The following is a 9,792-nucleotide window of genomic DNA, read 5'->3' on the forward strand; positions in this document are numbered from 1 at the left end:
TTTTGTTAGTTTCTGAATTTAAGAATATCATAAAATATTTGTCTCTCAGTGTCTGGCCTATTTTCCTTAACAAAATATACTCCAGTTAACATATTACCCAATACCATCCATATTATCATGAATTTCAAAGGCCATACTATACATACATGCATACATACATACATACATACATAATACATGCATACGTACATACATATATATCTCATCTTTATTAATCTGTTGGTAAAACTTACACTGTTTCCCCAGAAAGAGTGCTTAAACATACACAGGCTGTGTTCCTAATAAGCTAATATTAATTCCTTTTGTTTCTGTATCTTAAGTGGAACTATTGAATTCGTAATATATTTTCTGGACATGTATACTGCTTTCCACGATGGAAGCATCAGTCCACGTCCCCTTTAGGGTATATATGCTTTTTCCACTTTAAATAACATCTTTGCTAACACTTGTTATTATTTGTCTTTTCAATAACTGACAGTCTAACAGATATGATATCTTGGCTTATTATATTTCTTGCTGAGGGGATTGTGCAACAGGAGGACAATTTGGTATCGAAAGCGAGAAAATGACATCCTTCAAGCCGTCTTTTACCATTATCAGCACGACCTCAATGAGAAGGATAAGTATATGAAAGGAAAACTAAGCGTGAGCGGAGTAAGACGCAGGTAGCTAAGGCATGAGCCTACTGATGAGCATGATCAGAAACTTACTGACAGTAAATAGCCCAAGAGTGACCAAGGAAACAAGCAGGCACTTCTAACCAAACACCTCAGTATGAAAGGATGACATTGTAGTGCTATAGTTTGAATGTTGCGTGTATCACAAAGACTCATATGTGAAAGGCTTAGTTCTCAGTGAGGTGCCATTTTGAGGTGGTGGAGCTAGTGGGAAGCGTTAAAGTCATTGACAAACTGTTGTTAAAGCAGACCATGGCTCTCTACTTCCTCTCATAATTCAATGATCAGTTTTTCCCTGGTCTGGGCCATGCTGAATTGCTTCCTAAAGCAATGGAGCAAATCAGTTATGGATTGGAAACTTCAAAACTGTGAGCTCAAGCTAACTATGATGGTTTGGATATGCTTGTCCCAGAGAGTGGCACTATTAGGAGGTATAACTTTGTTAAAGTAGGCGTGGCTTTACTGGAAAAGTTGTGACACTGTGAGCATGGACTTTAAGATACCCTTCCTAGCTGACTGGAAGCCAATCTTCTCCTAGCTGCCTTCAGAACAAGAGGTAGAATCCTCACCTCCTCCAGCCCCTTGTCTGCCTGGACTCTGCTATGTTCCCACCTAGATGATAATAAACTCAACCTCTGAATCTGTAAGCCAGATCCAGTTAAATGTTGTCCTTTATAAGAATTGTCTTGGCCATGGTGTCTGTTCATAGCAGTAAGACCTTAAGACACCAACCTTTTTTTTTTGTATCTTTAATATGCCATGTAGTTTGTTAAAATAATGGAATACTGACTAAGATACATTAAGTTTCCATTGATAATTACAGAGGAATATGAAAACATCAGTCTTTATTTGTCCATCTGATAGAATTGATGAGATTTAAGAACTGGTTTTGAAAAGGCTAAAAGTGAGCCAATTGAAGATTAAGTATCTGGATATTTGATGATATTTCCTAACACTGAAATAGACGGGGAGGATGAGATTTTCCAGGAAAGGTGTGCCTGATTTTTAGATTATGAAATATCAGTTCTATTCCTACCATCAGGGGAACTAGAGAAGTGGTGAGGTTCTCCATCATAGAGAATATTTGAGGTCCTGGAAGCTTCTAAGGCTACTGTGCAAAATTCTAAAGGATGTAAGCAAAGTAACTAGAAGCTGAGGTGCACTGACATTAATGGGACACACACAAAACTGGAGTCTTGCCAAGAAGAGTGAGGAAGAGGGGCCAATCTGGAGATTCAGAAAGCTCTTGAGAAAGAAGGAATTCTATGGTGCCCATGAAGGTTAGCTCCAGCTTAGAAATTTACTGTCACCCACCTAGGCTGTGCTTTTTCAAGTGGAAACAAAATGTTCTTCTCAAAGAGGTGCATAAAAAAATTGTTAGGTTCAATGATCTGTGTTGCTACTAGAAGCCATATTATAGTCCTTACTCTTCCAGGGCCATGTTAAAGTCCATGATCCTTGGGACAGTTAGGGACCATGCTGAGGTGGATGCTCTATGCTGCCCTCAGAGGCTTTGTTGATTTTTGTAATAAATATTTTATCTCCATCAGAGAATTCTACCTCACCTTTGAGCATTCAGTTCCCAGATAAATGACTCACAAATTTTGTATTAATAATAAACCTTTATTTTTCTTCATCTTGAGAGATGAGGAGATGTATCACTTTTCCCCCTTTAATCTTTTCTTTTACCGTCCAGACTTTATCCCCATCCCGGTCAACTCTCTGACTGTTCTACATCCCATACCTCCTCTCCTCTCCTCTACGTTCCCTGGGGCCTCAAGTCTATTAAGGGTTAGGTACGTCTTCTCTCACTGAGGTCAAACCTGGCAGTCCTCTATTATATTTGTGTTTGGGGCCTCATATCAGTTCATGTATGCTGTCTATTTGGTAGCTTAGTGTCTGTGAGATCTCAGTGGTCCAGGTTAGTTGAGACTGCTGGTTTTCCTATAGGGTGGCCCTCCCCCTCGGCTTCTTTTAGTTTTTTTTTTTCCTAATTCAACTATGGGCATCCCTAGCTTCTGTTCATTAGTGTAAATATCTGCATCTGACTATTTCAGTTACTTGTTGGGTCTTTTGGAGGGCAGTCATGATAGGTCCCTTTTTGTGAGCACGGTATAGCATTAGTAATAGTGTCAGGCCTTGGGGCCTCCCCTTGAACTAGATCAAAATTTGAGCCTATCATCAGACCTTCTTTTCCTCAGACTTTTCTCCATTTATATCCCTGCATTTCTTTCAGACAGGAACAATTTTGGGTCAGAGTTTTTGACTGTAGGATGACAATCCCATCCCCCCACTTGATATGCTGTCTTTCTACTGGAGGGGGGTGCTCTACAAGTTCCCTCTTCCCACTGTAGGACATTTCATCTAAAGTCCCTCCATTTGAGTCCCGAGAGTCTCATCTCCCAGGTCTCTGATACATTCTAGAGGACCCCACACACACACATACACACCTCCTCCTTGCCTGTTTCCATTCTTTCTGCTAGCCCTCAGGGCTTCAGTCCTGTTCCCCCACCCAATACATGATCATGTTTCTGTCTTCACCTCTCTGTCCTTTTTTCCACCCAGGCCTCTCCCTCCCTCCTGCCTCCTGTGATTTCTCTCTTCTCCCTCCCAAGTGGAATTGAGGCATCCTCACTTAGGCCCTTGGGCTTGTTAACCTTCTTGAGTTGTGTGGATTGTAACCTGGGTATTCTGTACTTTAGGCTAATGTCCACTTATCAGTGAGTACATACTGTTCATGTCCTTTGGGGTCTGAGTTATTTCACTCAGGGTGATATTTTCTAGTTCCATCCGTTTGCCTGCAAAGCTCATGATGTCCTCATTCTTAATACCTGAGTAGTATTCCATTGTATAAATGAACCATATTTTCTGTATCCATTCTTCTGTTGTGCGACATTTGGGTTGTTTCCAGCTTCTGGCTATTACTAATAAGGCTGCTATGAACATAGTGGAACATGTTTCTCCACATCCTTGTCAACATGTGCTGTCACCTGAGATTTTGATCTTTGCCATTCTGATTTGTGTAAGGTGGAATCTTGGGGATTCCAAGATTCATTTTGATTTGCATTTCCCTGATGACTACAGACTTAGAACATTTCTATAAGTGTTTCTCAGCCATTCAAGATTCCTCTGTTGTAAGTTCTTTATTTTAGTTTAACCCATTTTTTTAATTGGGTTTTTAGTTTTTTGGTGGTTAGCTTCTTGAGTTCTTTATATATTTTGAATATTAGACCTCTATAGGATGTGAGGCTAGTGAAGATTTTTTGCCCAATCTGTAGGTTGCTGATTTGTCCTATTGGCTATGTGCTTTGTACTAGAGCTGGGCAGATATCCCCCTTCTATTAGTATATACTATTAGTATATACTTCACTGTCAATAACCCTGAGTTATACTATGCCATGTTCTTATTGGGCTACTCTTAACTCCAATTGGTGAGTCTGCATGATCATGTTTTCATGACTCACTTACCCTATGGCATCTTTTCTCTGTATCTTCTTCTCTTGCCCCTCATTGTCCTGCTTCAGACTCCAAGCCTGGGAACTGAAACTTTACCGACCTCCCTTCTGCCCAGTTATAGTATAGGCTGTCAGCATCTTTATTCAATCAATAGTTTTAAATTAAAGAGCAAGGTCACATGTAACATTACTTAGTATACAGATTCTCTCATCTCCGAGGGCAATCAGGGTTGTATTTAGTGTTACAATACATAGCAACAGACCAAATGTATTACAATACAAAGCAGCAGACCAAATATATTACAATACAAAGCAGCAGACCAAATCTGTGCTACCACCAAAAAAAAAAAAAAAAACCACTTTGATGTCCATGATTCAGGCAGCCTTTGATGTCCATGATTCAGGCAGCTCTGAGACCATGGTGATGTCTGTGATCTGCACTGCTGCTGGAAACTAGGTTGCTATGGGCAAGGAAGCTTCTTTTGCAGTGGTATTAATGACACCCCCACTCCCTGTGTCCCAAAAGGAAACAGTTCAAACAGTAAGCTATTAAGGAGAGTTCTAAAAAAATGTGATAAAAATGTTGAAATGTAGCTTTTTGCAGTTGATGGCTTCTGGCATGGGAGAATAGTGAATGACTCCGATTTATTTCAGAGGTTGGTTACTGGGAGTTTGTCCATGCTCCAATGAGTATATGGACAACACAAGTTGAATTTGGTGGGGATTTGGGGGGCATACATTGGTGCAAATGGAGGAAGATTGGCTTGGAAGGAATGAGAATTGAGTGTGTTTGGGGTACATTGTATGAAATTCCCAAAGAACTAATAAAAATATTTTGTTAGGGAAAAGTGGAGATATGAACTAACATAGTTGGAGATTATCGATAGGGTAGGATGGTACAGAGTCCTGAAGTAAAATGTGCAAAGTTTGTTGGAAATATTTAAATCAATGTTAGAAAATAACAGGGCAAGCTATTCAGACGCTATAGAATGCATTCAAGTGGATTGTATGAGGTCAGTAGGGAAATTTGCTTCTTAGAAATTTTTCTTCTGTAGTGAACATTTATCTTTTTGTAATAAAATGTACACATATTCTTACATATTTCAAGACAAAATTTCTAGTTTTCACTGTGCAGATATTTGCTTTTTCTTACACATATAGGAAGTATCTGGGAAGGGCAACAGCTTCATCTCTTAGTATCTTACCACCCATATGGGTGAACAGCCTTTAATCAATTGATTAATTAAAAAAGCATAAACATTTGTCAAGCAACAACTGGGCATCAGTCATTTCTCTGTGAAAGAAAAGGGTACCTCCTGAATCTGAAAAGCTGACATTCTTGCATGGAAAATCACATAATAACACTGAAAGTGCAGATATCAACAATTATGCTTTATATTCAGAGGCGACAAATATCACTGGAAAATAGAAAAAAGAAGGGGCAAGATGTGTGGAGAATGGGAGCCATACTCCACCTGTTGGTTGTAGCTGATTCAGGCAGTCTTCACTTTCAGTACTCCAGATGTCGTAGACTATTGTCTCTAATTCGCTGTGATGACCATTTTGTAGTACAGAGCATAAAACAAGTGTGTCACAGTCATGTCAGGAATAAATTCTCATGACAGAAGATTTCTTGTGAGAATTGACACCTTATCTCAGGTGTAAAGAGAAAAAGAGCACCAGGCAGAGGGAGGCGTGTGGCAGGATATTTGATCTCACTGTAAGACCATGTATTGGAAAGACCTCTGTCTAGTTGTGTTGAGACTCAGCCCCAGAAAACACTTTTAACCTACGATCTTTCTGTTTATTTTTAAACAATATTGAATGAAGTATAGGTCAAGAGGACGACTAAGCAACCAGTTGACAGGGAGTGAACATAGGAAAACACCATAGAGAGTGATAAGAACTCAGGAGGATAGATAGAGAGGAACACAGGAAATAGAAAGGAGGGACAATCAGTTTGAAAGAGTTTTTAAGAGTTTATAAGTGTGGAGAATGTGATTGCTTTCCTTCTGGGATGCTGGTTGAGGAGAAAGGTCACTTGGATGCTTTCTCTGCCTCTCTGAACTAGCAGACTTTCACCATAGCTTCTGACTTCTGAGGCTTCACTTGGTAAACTTGAATGAATATTTGGGATTTCATTTTAAAAACAACAGGGAGCAGTGTGGGAGCCTAACACCAAGAGAGGAGCTCCCCCTTGGAAAATAGAGAAGGGGAGGGTAAAATGAGGGAGGATGTGTGAGGAATCACTAGAGGAAGAGGGGAGCTGAGGTCGGAATATATAATCAATCAATAAATAAATCAAATTAAAAAATACAAAGAGAGGAGCAAATGCATCAGAAAAGAGTGTTGGCCCAGACGTCCCACAGCTGTCTGTTCTATGACAGTGGCACCAACATTTGAACTTCAGGTCCTGAGTCTACACAGAAGAGTCAAGTTCAGGTCAGGAAAATCCTTAATCTACAAATGAGGTGATCTTCCTGGCACAGAAATTGACTGCAGTGAAGTCAATGTCAGAGTCTCTGAGAGTGAGTGTTTGGATCTAGCGAGGGTGTCCAGACCCCATTCTCTCATAATAGGTCTTCAGAAAGTGAAGCACCTGTACCAGTTTATTTCCACAGATTCCCTTAGAAAAGTCACTATTCTGATGATATGCAAATATGTGAAAATGTATTTGAGCATCTCCAATAAAGCTCTTTTGCATTACTGTTCACTTCATTACCCAATTTTTTAAATCTCAACACAAAAATTATTAATTAATTAATTATATTAATTTTTTGTCAGCACAAGAAATGTCAAGTTAACTTTTACAATTTCTGTTTTGATGTTTTCAAATTTTATCTAAGTTTTGTTCTAAATAGTCTTAAATATAGATTTGGATAGGAGGATATAATTCTACATAAAATAGAAGACTAAGACTCTATAATGTATCCATTAAATTGCTAAAAAATGTAGTGGTAAAGCTGTAGCAGCGATCAATTTAGATCCTTAGTGATGTTTTGGTGTGATTGGAATCACCTGCTCAGTTCAGGGGCTCAAGGTCCAGAATCTATTTCATACTCTGGTACAATGTTAAAAAGAAAACTAGAAACAAAAAGAAAACCACACTACAGCACAAAGAAGAATTAAGTCCTGAATAAGTGGCCCTATCATGCCCATCCTTCCTACCATAAAATGACATAAAAGAATACTACTTTTGTTATAAAGGAAGTAACTGAGGAGCTAGGATATGAACAGGGCTTGCAGATCTGACTACAAATGTCCCTCTCACATAGCTGTGCACATACTTTTTAGCATTTAGAACTGAGATGCCAGGGATTGATGGTCAGGAAGTCACAATTTTCTTTGTGGGCTTGAAACAGACATATAAAGGGCCACAACTTGCAGTCTGGAATCTCTAGAGAGGTTTCTCCCTGACCCACTTTCATAACTAAAATAATCTTTTATGGATTTTTTTCTGTACCTCTGAAATGGTAACACCTTAAAGTTAAGTCTTCATTGGCTTTTCAGTATAACTTATTTTACAATTCATGCATTCCCCATAAAGAACATTAAAAGATAAACTAAATTCTCAAAATAGCTAATTCTGTAAAATAGTTTTAAATTAATGATTTATAATACTTATTTCTGCTTGAATTCTAGTCCTAGACCAAGCTTGTGGCTGCCTTAATTGTTGTTCTTGTCATCTAGCAGAGCATACAGCAATGTCATGTTAGGGTCTGAATATTCTCTGAGCCTAGCAGGATGTACATGTTTACTTTAGTCAAAAAGCAGGCACTAAGGATGCCCTGATACTTGCTATTCCAAAGACTCCAAGTATTACAGTTGCTGCTGTCTGGGCAAGATTGACAGCACTCTCCAACTTGTTCACATTCTGGTAAATGGAGCTACCAAATTCTGTCAAGTCATTCACAATATATTAAGTGTGAAATCATCCATTTTGTAGCCAACTGGAAATTTGCTCTAGGTCACTTGGGACATCAAGGTCTCACAATTCATCTGGCAGCCAGCCAGGCAGTCCTGATACCCAAGTACCAGAGAGCCCGAGATCTAGATCCCAGAAAGGTCAAAGTCCATGTCATAGCCCAGGTTGATTTATTTCCTCTTGTATCCTGGCCTGACTTTAGCATTCCCCCACCAGTATTAGGCAAGAATAATGAATCAAAGGTCAGCTGATTCTGAGCTGTTCTTCCCTGGTGATCTCAGTCCTCAGGGTGTTGTCTATGTTCCATTTCTCAGCAAATGAAAGGCTGTACTCAATCCATTTGTACTCGGTTTCCAAGCTGTTGTTCACTTCGAGTGGCTCCCTGTTGGCTGAGCCTGAAATGGGAAATTCCAATCCATTCTTGGACTTTGTTTTCAAATCAAGTTTTCTGAAGCCAAATTTGGGGCCCTTGGTGAAGGCATCTTGCCAAGATCAGATAAGTGGGAGCTACAGCTACCTTTCTGGAGGCAACAAGAGGTGAGAGCACTTGCACCTAGATCGGAGCCATGTCAAGGAGGATAGGAACACACAAAAAGTTTATAATTCCTCCATATTTAAATATTCCATTTGTCTCAAATCATCAATTCCTGATAAATTTTCCATTTCTTCTTGTCAATTTCTCTCCTTAATGCTCATGATTGGCTCCTAAACACTTCACCCTAGTCTATTGCAATCAAGAAGTCTGAATTTCATTGACTGTACAGTGCAGAAATAACCATTTCTGAACAAATTCTCATAGATGATGACTTCAGCCTGATTAAAAGACGTAGCTCCCTTTTGTTCACCAACTGGCTTAGAAGATATTTCATTTTCTGTCCAAATTTACCTGTACCTCTTAACCTCCCAACTTACCTGCATCTAACTTTTCTGGGAGGCAGGCACCTATGTAGCTTGTAGAGTTTAAGCATGAAAAGACAAGAGACCCCCCCACATACATACAAACTACACATACACACATGTAAGCTTGAAGAGTTTAAGCATGAAAAGACAAGAGACCCCCCCACACATACATACAAACATACACATACACACATATACACACATATACATATACATATATACATTCATATAAACACATACATAAATACATATACACATATAACATACATATATATATACATGCATATCACACACACACACACACACACACACACACAGACACACACACACACAAGTGCTTCCAGTCAGAATCAAAATTGGTGCAATTGGTCTCATGTATTAGTATTACTCTAAATTACACTGGGTTTTTATCAGTGTTCTCTTAACCATGGGCAGATTCTTAGCATGCCAATGGAAGTCCTTCTTTGCCCTCACCTCTCAAACTAACACCTCTCAGTGTGTTTCTTTGTCTTTACCTTTCAGCTAGTGCCATAATACTGTCAAAAGAATGATATGCAGTGAACTGTGAGAGAGGCCACAGGAAAAGACGCAGAGGGTCTTTTACCCCAGATTCATTTTGTTCCCTGGATTTTGTGCTTCCTGTGAAAAACATTTACATTGAATTTATAAGACATGTTTTTTCTTTTATGAATGTGAGTGCCCTTTCTTTTTGAGCATAGATGTTCAAAATTGAGAGTTCATGTTTGTAGATTTTTCTTTGATGACTATGAAGTGTCCTTCCTTATCTTTTTTGATAACTTTTGGTTGAGCATTGAGTTTATTCAATATTAGAATG

General features: G+C 39.0%; 1 pseudogene; it reads right to left on the reverse strand.

The window, feature by feature from the left end:
• Positions 1-7,753: 7,753 nt before the first annotated feature.
• Positions 7,754-9,489, reverse strand: LOC108350177 (voltage-dependent anion-selective channel protein 1 pseudogene; annotated as a pseudogene).
• Between the last annotated feature and the right edge of the window lie 303 nt (positions 9,490-9,792).

This window comes from Rattus norvegicus, chromosome 2 (genome assembly GCF_036323735.1).
Source record: "Rattus norvegicus strain BN/NHsdMcwi chromosome 2, GRCr8, whole genome shotgun sequence".
NCBI lineage: Eukaryota > Metazoa > Chordata > Mammalia > Rodentia > Muridae > Rattus > Rattus norvegicus.